The sequence below is a fragment of the Pogoniulus pusillus genome, chromosome 19, assembly GCF_015220805.1.
Source record: "Pogoniulus pusillus isolate bPogPus1 chromosome 19, bPogPus1.pri, whole genome shotgun sequence".
Lineage (NCBI taxonomy): Eukaryota > Metazoa > Chordata > Aves > Piciformes > Lybiidae > Pogoniulus > Pogoniulus pusillus.
This window is the reverse complement of record NC_087282.1, coordinates 50097-61790: the sequence shown is the minus strand read 5'-3', so window position 1 is coordinate 61790 and position 11694 is coordinate 50097. Positions and strand designations below refer to the sequence as shown.

At 51.2% G+C, this 11694-nt stretch overlaps 1 long non-coding RNA gene across 2 annotated transcripts; it reads left to right on the top strand.

Annotated features, from left to right (window-relative positions):
* The first annotated feature begins 1618 nt into the window (after nt 1-1618).
* LOC135183755 (uncharacterized) lies at nt 1619-3416 on the top strand. 2 transcript variants are annotated; one of them, XR_010305697.1, is made up of 3 exons: nt 1619-1866; nt 2044-2231; nt 2332-3416. It is a non-coding gene; the product is annotated as an uncharacterized LOC135183755 (long non-coding RNA). The 2 variants fall into 2 exon arrangements; XR_010305698.1 differs by having other exon boundaries at nt 1620-1866; nt 2044-2202.
* The last annotated feature ends 8278 nt before the right edge of the window (nt 3417-11694 follow it).

Here is an 11694-nt window from a genome sequence, read left to right as displayed (position 1 = left end):
ATCAAATTGCCACAGAGCAGCTGTGGCAGCTCCAAGTGGAGCTGCAAATCATTTTGGCTGTGAAAAAAAGGAGCCTGAAAAGCAAAGGAAGCCTCTGGAGGCCTGGGGAAATGGCTGCACTGCCACAAGCTCAGCCAGGGCAGCTTGAGGCTGCACACACAGGCCACTGACACACTGGGGCCGCTTTTAGGACCTCCCTGCAGGCAGCAATGAGCTCTGCCCTGAGCCTCCTCTGCTGCAGGCTGCACCCCCCCCAGCTCCCTCAGCCTCTCCTCACAGGGCTCTGCTCCAGGCCCCTCCCCAGCCTTGCTGCCCTGCTCTGGACACCTTCCAGCACCTCAACAGCTCTGTTGAGTTGAGGAGCCCAGAACTGGACACAGCACTCAGAGGGTGCCTGAGCAGTGCTGAGCACAGGAGCACAAGAACCTCCCTTGTCCTGCTGGACATTTAAAGTACTCAGATATAAGATAATTCAGTGGCTTCAGCACCTTCTGCACCAGAGCAGGAGGTTACAGTCAGCACCAGGCCACAGGGATGCAAGAGCCTGAAAAAACAAGAGAGGAGGAGGGCAGGAAGCAGAAAAGCAAACCTATGTCATGGGGGAACAGCAAAGCTGCAAGCACAGCTTTAAGCACAGCATACCAAGGAGGAAGAGAAATCCCAAGCAGAGGAAAGGGGAAGAGTGGCTTAAAGAAAAGCAAAACCACCCCACAAAGGGGACAGCCAAAACACCACCCCACAAAGGACACAGCCAACCTACCACTGCAAAGGGGATCAGCCCCCTCCTGGGGCAGCTTAAAAAGGGGAGTGGGCAGGGCTGGCAAAGTGGCCCCAGCTGGGCTGGGAGGAGACTCCAACAGAGCCCAGCTGCTGTGGGGTTAGGGGAGGGGAAAGGGGCAACATGGTGCACGTGGGGTGGAAAAGGAAGGATGTAGAGAGGAAGATGATGGGGATGTCTCTGGCACGATGACATCTGCCAGATGTGGAGCTGCGTTTCACACCACTGCTCCATCACTGCTTGTGGGCAGTGCCCATTGTACAAGCACTCACATGGGGGCTGCTTTCCCCTCCCCGCCCTTTTTGCCTTTCCCTACCCTATGCCAACACAGCACTTGGGCATTCAGTCTGCAGATGCAAAGGAAAGATCAAGCTGGAGAACCCGTTCCAGAGGTTCTGTGGGACTCTGAGGAAAGGGCACTGGGCAGAACTGGGACTGATTTTAGAACTGGCTGCCTGGAAAAACACCCTTTGAAGAGTGAAGCCTTTTCTCCTCCAGGACTAGAGCAAGGGGACACAGCCTCAAGCTGTGCCAGGGCAGGTCTAGGCTGGATGTTAGGAGGAAGTTCTTGGCAGAGAGAGTGATTGGCATTGGAATGGGCTGCCCAGGGAGGTGGTGGAGTGGCTGTGGCTGGAGGTGTTGCAGCCAAGCCTGGCTGGGGCCCTTAGTGCCATGGTCTGGTTGCTTGGCCAGGGCTGGGTGCTAGGTTGGACTGGGTGAGCTTGGAGCTCTCTTCCAACCTGCTTGATTCCATGATTCTAAGGAGATCTCCCATGTCCCACCCTAGCTGGAAAACATCTCTCATGTGCCAGTCTGGTGGGATGCTCTCTCCATGAGGCTTTGGGGTTTGATTTGTTTGATTTCCCATCTGGCTTTTAGCCAAATCTCTCCCTGGTCAGATTTGGTGGCTTTGTTTGATTTTCACTCCTCCCACCCCTGCAGCACCTGAGGCCAATTGAAGTCTCCTCCCACCCCAGCTGTGGCCACTTTGCCCTCCCTGCTCAGTGCCCTTTATAAGCAGTGCAGGAGGAGCCCAGCCCCAAGCTGGGCCCATTGCGGGCCAAGGGATCCTCCGCCTGGCATCCCAGGTGAGTGCGCACGGGTGAGCACCGGGTGCGTGGTGGAGGGTTTCAAAGGCCGGGGGGCCTGGCTGGCCCCCCGGCTAGCTAGGGCCACCTTAGGGCTGGGCTACTGACCCACTGCAACATCCCCCTTAGCTCACGGGTGCTAAGTCTGTGTTGCTACTGAGGCTGAGGTTTCTCTAGGAGGTTGGATCCTCGAAGGCTTTGCTCTGGGTTCTGCGATGGATGTGAACGTGGAGCAGGAGCACCAACTGGAGCTGGTAACGGACCAGGATCCTCCAAAGTTTTGCTCTAGGTTTTGCGATGGATGAGACTGTGGAGCAGGAGCACCAACTGGAGCTGGTAATGGAACTGGCAACGCAGCAGAAGCGGTAACGTAGGGTGGAGAGGAGGAGGAAAGCATCAGGGCCCGCCCGGGGGAGGCAGCAGCGGTTTGTTTGCTCGCTCTAACAGGAGGTTTGTGTTTTGCAGGGCTGGCTGGAGGAGAACCTATGTTGGAGCTGCGTTAAGCTGCCCGGGGGCAGGCAGCGCTGCCAGGACCCTGCCGGACACCCGCACAGGCTGTGCCCCGCCCCAGCAGGAGCTTTTATTGTCCTGCTGCAAGGAGGCTCTGGGTGCAGCTCAGAGCTGCCTTGCACCGTCTGAAGGGGCTCTCCAGGAAGGAGTCCCTCAGCCTGCTCTCAGCTCTCCTTCAGCTATTGAAACGTAGCTCTAAGGTCTCCCTAGAGCCTTCTCTCCAGGCTGAGCAGCCACAGCTCTCTCAGGCTGCCTTCACAGCAGAACTTCTGCCATCCTCTGCTCATGTTTGTGGCCTGCTCTGGAAACCCTCCAGCAGGTCCCTGTCTCCCTTGTGTTGGGGGTGCCCCAGAGCTGGCCACAGCAGTCCAGGCTGAGGTCTCCCCAAAGCAGAGGGGCAGATGGTTCACAAGCACAGACACAGCAGGCTTCCCAACGACCTTCCCACACTGCAGCTGCAGGTTTCAGTCAGATCCTTTTAGTATCAAAGCTGAGAGTTGAGGGCTAAGGCACCAGCAGCACTGTCCTTCGAGCCAGAGAAACAAACACCAAATGAAATGAGACTTCTCTTAACTGCAGTTCAATTGCCCAAGCCAAGCACTAGGACAACAACCATGCAGATGAATTGGATGACTTGAAAAGCCTTAACAGCTTTATGAGGCTACTCCAACACAGTGACCAGTTACAAACTGCTTCCCTGTGGAAGCATTTTCGCTTCCAATGTTCTCCAAGCACCTGATTTTTCACACAGACCCTTTCCTCTGTGGCCCCATAGGTATTCATTAATTAAAGGAAGATCTTTGCTTTTCAGGAAGAACAATAAGAGAGATTCATTGGTCTAAAAAATCCTTGCAGCTTTCCTCTTGGATTGTTGAAGCTGTAATGAATGCCAAGTTTCTGGCCAGGTGAGCTGGGTTTAAGGCAAGTGTTGATGAACACAAACAAATGACAAAGCTGCTCCCAAAATGTGCCTCAGCTGAAAGCACAAAGTGATGCCTACGTCTGTTTGTTCCCTCCTTACCTGCTGGTCGTGACCCTAACTACAGACCCTCTGCCTGCACTGCCTAACAGGCTCAGCAGTGTCAGAGCAGAGAGGCAGACACAGGCTTTCAATGCACACCAATGGCTTGGGCTGCAGCTCTGTTGAGCCCAGGGTTTAATCCTCCCTGCCTGGCCTTTTCCACCTGTGAAAGCCTTCAGCTTAGCCTGCAGCTCCTTCTGGTCACATCTCCAAAGCAGAGGGAAGCCTCAGGTTAAGAAATGCTGGCAGCACTCAGGCAGAAAGCAACCTGAGTGAGAGGTATCTCCTGATGCTAGGTTGGGCCGGATGAGCTTGGAAGTCTCTTCCAACCTCCTTCATTCTATGGTTCATACAATTGTCAGGGCTCGAGGATCATCCAGCTCCAATCCCCCTGCCTCAGGCAGGGACACCTCACACTATATCAGGTCCAGATGTGAAACTCTCATAAGTTAACAGAGCTCGTGCAAGAGAAGAAAAACTCATCCCTCAATACCAGTATTTCTATGTAAGTTTTGTAACATGGACAATCCAAGCAGGTTTCATAGTGAAGAAGACCTCTTTTATCTCCCAGTAATATTTCTAACTGCTTATCACAGTGGGAGAGTCCTGGATGGGCAATGTCTCTCTGAAGTTTCCCTCTAAGATTGCACTTGGCTGACACTGCAGGTTGTGGGTAAAGACTTCTTAGTGTTAGGTCTGATCTTGCTTTCTTTACCAAAACGTCTGAGCACAGAAGTGTTCCACTCACTTGACAAGAAAACTGTTCAGCTGTTCAGTCTGGAGAAGAGAAGGCTCTGAAGAAACTTATTGTGGCCTTGCAGTTTCTCAAGGGGGTCTAGGAGAAAGCTGGAAAGGGTTGATTAGTGCTAGGTTTAGGGGGAATGGATCCAAACTAGAGGAGGGGAGATGTAGATTGGATGTTAGGAAGAAGCTCTTCAGCATGAGGGTGGTGAGACACTGGAACAGGTTGTCCAGGGGGGTCGGTGGAAGGCTCATCTCTGGAATAAGGTCACCCCTGAGTATCCTCTTCTCCAGGCTGCACACCATCAGCTCCTTGTTTCTTGGACACTGAATGCCTAGACCAGAGAAGTGAAATTGCAGGCTGCTGAAGGCAGACATTGCTTTAGCTGTGTGTTAATAAAGTGCCAGGCAAAAACAAAGACTTCTAAGCTCATCCACTCCAACCTATCACCCAGCCCTGTCCAATCCCCTGGACCCTGGCACTCACCCCCCAAGTTACCCATTGATGTCACTTGGCCCTGGTACAAACAAACAACACAACAGTTTATTGCTTGGTTCTCATTTTAAAGGGTAGAGACTAAAGCTACAAATTGCCTGAATTTGGGAATGCTGCTAGAAGCTGGTGTGTGAACAACTGTCTGTAGCCTGAGATTCCCTCTGCATCCACCTGTAACTGCTGATCACTTACAGTGCAAGTGCTGAGGCAGCCAGTGCCAAACACACATCTCACAGCACAGCAACACCGAGGGAGTGTGGAAAGCTGCTGTGTGACCCCTGAGTGGAGTCCTTGTTCTGGTGGAACCTGAGGTCACCTGTGAAAGGTGTTCTTCTGTACAGCAGGAGCTGTTGTTTCCATGCTTCCAGCACTCCAGGCAATGCATCCTTCAGATCGTTTTAGCTCACTACGAGTTAGGACTTGGAGGTTTTGCTGTCATGCAGACGCCAGCACTGGATGTGTCCATCTCCAGCAGTGACAAAGTAACTGCTGCCATAGATCACAGAATCATAGAATGGTCTAGGTTGGCAGGGACCTCAAGGATCATCCATTTGCAACCCCCCACTAGAGCAGGTTGCTCAAGACCTCATCCAACCTGGCCTTAAACACATTCAGGGAGGAAGCAGTCCCAACCTTTCTGGGCAACCTGTGTCAGTGTCTCACCACCCTCACTGCAAACAGCTTCCTCCTAACACCCAGTCTAAATCTCCCCTCTGCCAGTTCAAACCCATTACCCCTCCTCCTGTCGTTACAAGACCTTGTCAATAGTCCCTCCCCAGCCTTATTGTAGGCCCCCTTCAGATACTGGAAGGCCACTTTAAGGTCTCCTTGAATCCTCCTCTTCTCCAGACTGAAGAGCCCTGACTTTTGTAGCCTGTCCCCATAGCAGAGCTGCTGCAGCCCTCTGAGCATCTTTGTGGCCTCCTCTGGACTCACTCCCTCAGCCCTCTGAGGAGGACACAGCTGTTCCTCTGCTGGAGCCTTTGCTGCACACCTTGTCCTGGCTGCATTTTGCCCTCTCAGGAAATGTGCACAAGTAGGCTCTCTACATAACTTCTCTGATAACCAAACCCAAGCAGTTATGATGCAGAACTGTGCAGCCTATACTTAGGCAAGTGTGTGCAAGCCTTGGCTGGGCTCCTCTCCTGAGTAGGACCAGGACAAGGGGCAATGGGTGGAAGCTGGAGCATAGGAGGGTCCATGTGAACCTTAGGAAGAATTTATCCCCTGTGAGGGTGACAGAGCACTTGAACAGCCTGCCCAGGGAGGCTGTGGAGTCTCCCTCTCTGGAGATGTTCAAGCAGTGTCTGAATGAGTTCAGTATAGCCAAGACAAATGGGCCTGTGGAGGCAGAGGAGCCAGTCTGAATGGCAGCTAGCCAAGCTTGGCCAGATTAAGGGAAGCCATAGGCTTGCTTTACCTGAACCTGGGAGCAGCCTAGGCCTTGCACAAGGCAGGCCCAAGCTAAGTGTGTGTATCTTGTTTAGCACAGGGTGTAAAGAAGTCTGGGCAGCCCAGAGTCCTTGGAGTCAGTGGCTCTAGGTCCTTTGTCCTCTTTCGCACAGTTGCTTCTCCCCACAGCAGAAGGAGGGAGAACAGAAAACCATGCCTGGGCAAGCCAGTGCATGTATAAGCCTATTTTGGCCTATCAGGCCTGCCACAAGTTCAGCTTTCAGTTGGAAGGTTGCTTTCAGCTGAATTAACAGACATTTGGGAGAAGCTGAAGTGTTCTGCTCTTTAATTCCGCTTACTTAAATCCATTCTAAAGCCACTCCACACAGCCTGGCAACAAAAAAAGCAAGCCACACACTCACCTAAGAAGCCTCACATTTGTCCTTGCCTGTGGATGTGACCATCCCTCTGTTTGAGCATAAGATCCTTTACTGAATCCCTTACTAACTGATCCTGGGTTACCTATTAACAAGGGTCTAGGTTATGGCTCCCCTCTTCTCTGCTCCAGTGATGCTACATGCGAGTGCATTGCTGGGATCCTCAGTTCACAAGGCAATGGACTAGAGAATGACACATTCTGTGCTTGTGCCATCCACAACCACCCTGGAGGTGTTCAAGGCTAGGTTGGATGAGGCCTTAAGTGACCTGTTCTAGTGGGAGGTGTCCTTACCTATGTCAGGATGTTGGAACTGGATGATCCTTGGTGTCCCTTTGAACCTAAACCATTCTATGGTTCTAAATAGTGGAGGGCTCAGAACAAAGCTCATTTCTTTGGTAGCACAGAGCTTGTGCATAGCAGTGTGCAAATATAACCCTGATGACCCAAGTGATCAGACCCAACTAAAATGAGTTTCAAGTGTCTTGCCAAATAGGTAGTATCTGCCATAGTTAAGACCTTTGAAGTGTGTGCAACCAGAGCCAGATAACTACTTTTTTAACCAGATAGAGATTAGGTTCCTATTTTGTCATTGGAAAACTGAAATCATAGAATCAACCAGGCTGGAAGAGAGCTCCAAGCTCATCCAGCCCAACCTAGCACCCAGCCCTGCCCAACCAACCAGACCATGGCACTAAGTGCCCCAGCCAGGCTTGGCTTCAACACCTCCAGGCACAGCCACTCCACCACCTCCCTAGGCAGCCCATTCCAGTGGCATAATCATAGAATCATAGAATCATCCAGGTTGGAAGAGACCTCCAAGCACATCCAGTCCAACCTAGCACCCAGCCCTTGCCAGTCATCTAGACCATACTATACTATACTATACTATACTATACTATACTATACTATACTATACTATACTATACTATACCTATACTATAACATAGCATTAGATTACATTACATTTTCTTCTATACTTGATTTTTGTCTCTCAAAATATTAATTTAAGATAGATTTTTTTTTCTATACTTGATATTATTTTTATTCCTCAGAATAAGAACTTCAGATAGACTAAAATATTTTTTTTCTATACTGAATGTTATTGTCTGTTTCTCACAATAGATATTTAAGATAGATTATTTCTTTTCTATACTGGATATCAACTTTTATTTCTCACAATAGATATTTAAAATAGGTTAAACTATTAATGCTTTTTCTACACTTGATATTATTTTTCTCTCTCTCAGAATAGTAGCTTCAGATGGATTTAAATATTTTTTTTTTCTATACTAGATATTATTTTCTGTTTCTCACAATAGGTATTTAAGATACATTCCAATATTAATGGTTTCTTCATACTCTTTTTGTTTGTTTCTTAGAATAGGGATTTAAGATTAAATTTAATTTAGACTAAAATACTATTTTTTTCCTATACTGGGTATCATTTTCTGTTTCTCACAATAGGTGTTTAAGATACATTCCAATATTAATGGCTCCTCTGTACTCCTCTGTTTGTTTCTCAGAATAGGAATGTAAGACAGATTAAAATGCTATTTTTTCTATCTTGGATATTACTTTCTATTTTTCACAATGGGTGTTTCAATTAGATTCAAATAATAATGTTTTCTCTATACTTTTCTTCTTGTGTTTCTCAGAATAGGAATTAAAGATGAAACTTAGCTTAAATTTAACTTAGATTAATATCCACTATAGAAAAAAATAGTATTTTACTTTCTATTTCTCACAGTAAGTATTTAAATTAGAAGAGGAGACAGCAGTGCCCAGGTGGGCAGCAGAGCCAATGGCATCCTGGGCTGGCTCAGGAGCAGTGTGGGCAGCAGGACAAGGGAGGTTCTTCTGCCCCTGTGCTCAGCACTGCTCAGGCCACCCCTGGACTGCTGTGTCCAGTTCTGGGCTCCTCCATTGCAGAGAGATGTTGAGGTGCTGGAAGGTGCCCAGAGCCCCTGCTGGGGAGGGGCCTGGAGCACAGCCCTGTGAGGAGAGGCTGAAGGAGCTGGGGGGTTGCAGCCTGCAGCAGAGAAGGCTCAGGGCAGACCTCATTGCTGTCTGCAGCTGCCTGCAGGGAGGCTGTAGCCAGGGTTGGGGTTGGGCTCTTCTGCCAGGCAGCCAGCACCAGAAGAAGGGGACACAGCCCCCTTCTCTCCTGGCAGAGAGAGTGATTTGCATTGGAATGGGCTGCCCAGGGAGGTTGTGGAGTCTCTGTGCCTGGAGGTGTTGAAGCAAAGCCTGGATGGGGCACTTAGTGCCATGGTCTGGTTGCTTGGCTAGGGCTGGGTGCTAGGTTGGGCTGGCTGAGCTTGGAGCTCTTTTCCAAACTGCCTGATTCTCTGTTTCCATGAAATACTGCAGTGCTTGTTAAATGCTTTGTTCCTGTGGTGAACATACAGGAGAAAGAAGTGTGAAGACATTAAGAGCCTCACATTCAACTCAGGGTGTAAATACTATAGTTACTTAGCCTGCAGATAGATATTACTGTGAGGCAGAAAAACTCCTTAGTGATGGGAGGAAAACGGGCAGAGTGACCACCCACACAGGGAGGCCCTGATTAGCCTACCTGGGTACCGGAGCCCACACCCTCCCCTTAAATCTAACCTGCCCACCTGCGAGTGGCTGGGCTCCGGGTTAAATAGAGCCCGCCGGGCGCTGGGGCAGGTCAGACCGGGCTGCAGGGGGCAGGAGAAAAGTCATACTTCTCTCTGAGCTGCTCTCGGCCAGGCTGCCTCCTCTGACTCTCCTTCGTTCCTGTTTTCTTTGCTTACTTCCCTTTTGTTTCCTTTGCTTACTCCCCTTTTCTTCTGTTTCCTTGCCTACCTTCCCTTCTCTTTCTTTGTCTTACTTCTCCTTCTCTTTCCTTGCTTTACTCCCCTTCCCTTCTCTATCCTTGGCTTACTCCTCTACCCCTTCTCTGTCTGCCTTTCTTTCGCCTTGCCTTACTTTCTTTGCCTTCACTTCCCGTGCCTTGCTTCCCATCGGAAGGAAGGAAGGTCCTACGTTACTTAGTACCGTTCTTTAACAGGATCGTGTCTTCGGAACCTAAGGAAGGAAGGGGAAGGACCCTCCCGTCCTACTTTACTTTGATGTTCAGGTGAGTGCCGCGCTAAGGGTCCGACCTTCCCACTTAACCTACGCCCCGGGACCGAGTGCGCCCCAGGGGATGGGTCCCTTCCTCCCTCGTTCCCCCTGACTGCCCTAGGGGCGCTCCGCCTGCTCCGCTACAAGCAGCAGGTGCAAAGTGTAAGCAGCTGAGGGGGAGGCTCCTACCGCCCGAGCTGGCACAGCTGCCCCTCCCCGGGGCGTGGCCAGCACCCTGGCCCCGCCTCCTGCCGCCCCCTCCCCAGGTGCAGGGGCTCAGCCCAATCCCGCTGCCTCTGTACCCCCTGTAAAAGCAGAGGAGCCTCCTCCTCGCTTCCCTTTCGCCCTCCCTGCCTCCATCGCCCTCCCGCGCCCGCTGCTCTACGGCTCGCTACGCGCCCCGGGCCCCCGGGGGCAGTCGGGACCTTCGCCTAGGCTCCGCTCGCAGGTATCTGCCTTTTCACCCTCTCCCTGTGCTTTCTCTGCAGCTCCCCTACCCTGAAAGCCTTCTCGCTGCCGCTCGAGTTTACCTGCTCGAGGGAAGGGAGATGCATTTGGGTGAGTCTTACCTCTACGTCTAATTCCCTTCCCTTGGACAAAAGCTGGGGAAGAGGGAAAGGCGCCCCAGAAACTGGGATTGCTGCTACTGACTACGTGGGGGGCTCTGGGAAACTGGAACTGGACCTGACAGAAGTAATTGGTTAGAAACTGGAAGTGCTTCTGTTTTCTACAGGGGGCTACGGTGCACTAACTCTTACCCCTGCAGGAGCCGGGCTGGGAGCAGAGACCGCACCCCGGGGAGGATGAACGCACTGCACCTGCCGGCTGGGTGACAACTCCTGCAGTGAGTCCTACCCGCGTCCTTACTTACACTTTTCGCCTGCTTCTTGTAGGAGAAGAGAGAGGAAACTTCCAGAAAGCTGAGCCCCCCTATGATGCGGGACAGCCACTGTACAGCCCCAAAGAGAACCTTCCTGCCGCGAGATCGGGTGAGGGGGGGTCGGTAGCGGCGTACACTTAGGTGTAGCGTCTGCCCCAAAGTGCCCTTAAGGCAGAAAGAAAGGTTCCAGTGACTTAGGCAGCACTCGGAATGAGGGGATAGGCTAAGTGGGAAGATCGCACCCCTTGCACAAGCACTCGCCTGAACATCACCAGCACACCTAGTAAAGTAGAAAGGGAGAATCCCCTTCCTTCCTTCCCTAAGTTCCACACACACATGGCACTGCATGAGAAAGGCACTAAGTAAGGAAAAATAGGATTTATGCCTTGCCCTGCCCCTGCTTTGCCTTGCCTTGCCTTGCCCTGCCCCCCCCCCCCCCCTTTGCGTTGCCTTGCCTCCTTTGCTTTCCTGTCAATAGAAGATCAGACCATAACCACACCACCACCTGCAGTAGGTAAAAAGCAACTTTATTGCCAAAGCTGAGTTCTTGTCAGGGGTTTCTCCTTCCAGGGTGCGATGGATGTGGTGATTGTCCTAAAGAAAAGGTAAGAGACAACACAAAATGCCTCCTGAGCACATGGGGCTGGGCTGCAGCTGCTCTAAGCTCGGGAAGACGTTCTTTCCAGGGAGGGAAGTGAGGCACTGACACAGGCTGCCCGGGGAGGCTGTGGAGGCCAGAAGCACACAACGTCATCTTTGATCACTCTGTGCCTCTGTCCTCCACAACCTCCCTGAGGGTGTTCAAGGCCTGGCTGTGTGAGGAGGTTTACGTAGAACAGTTCCTAGGGAGTCCTTTGTAACTTACAGCTTTGTGTTCTTACCTTGGCCTAATTCAGTCACTCTTCTCTTTCTCTACCAGGTGCCTACAACTTTTATAAGCAGAGGAAAGCCCTGGGCAAGATGCAGAGCTCACCATGCAGACGTCTGGGCTAAGCTCTTATTGGCATGCACATCCTTCCTGAGTTATTCTGGGGAGAAGGAATTGCTTTGGCTGTGTGCTTGGGGCTTCTCCTGGACTGACTTAAGAAAAAGGGTTGCAAATGTTAGCCCAGTGCCTCTGCCTCCCTTACTCCAACAAACGATTGCAAATGCTGCCTGCTCTCATTTGCCCTACACATTCTGTCTGAGTGAGTGTTGAGATGATTCTGGCCCTTTGCCCTGCACAGAGGAAAACTGAGGCACTTCTGAGGGGGATT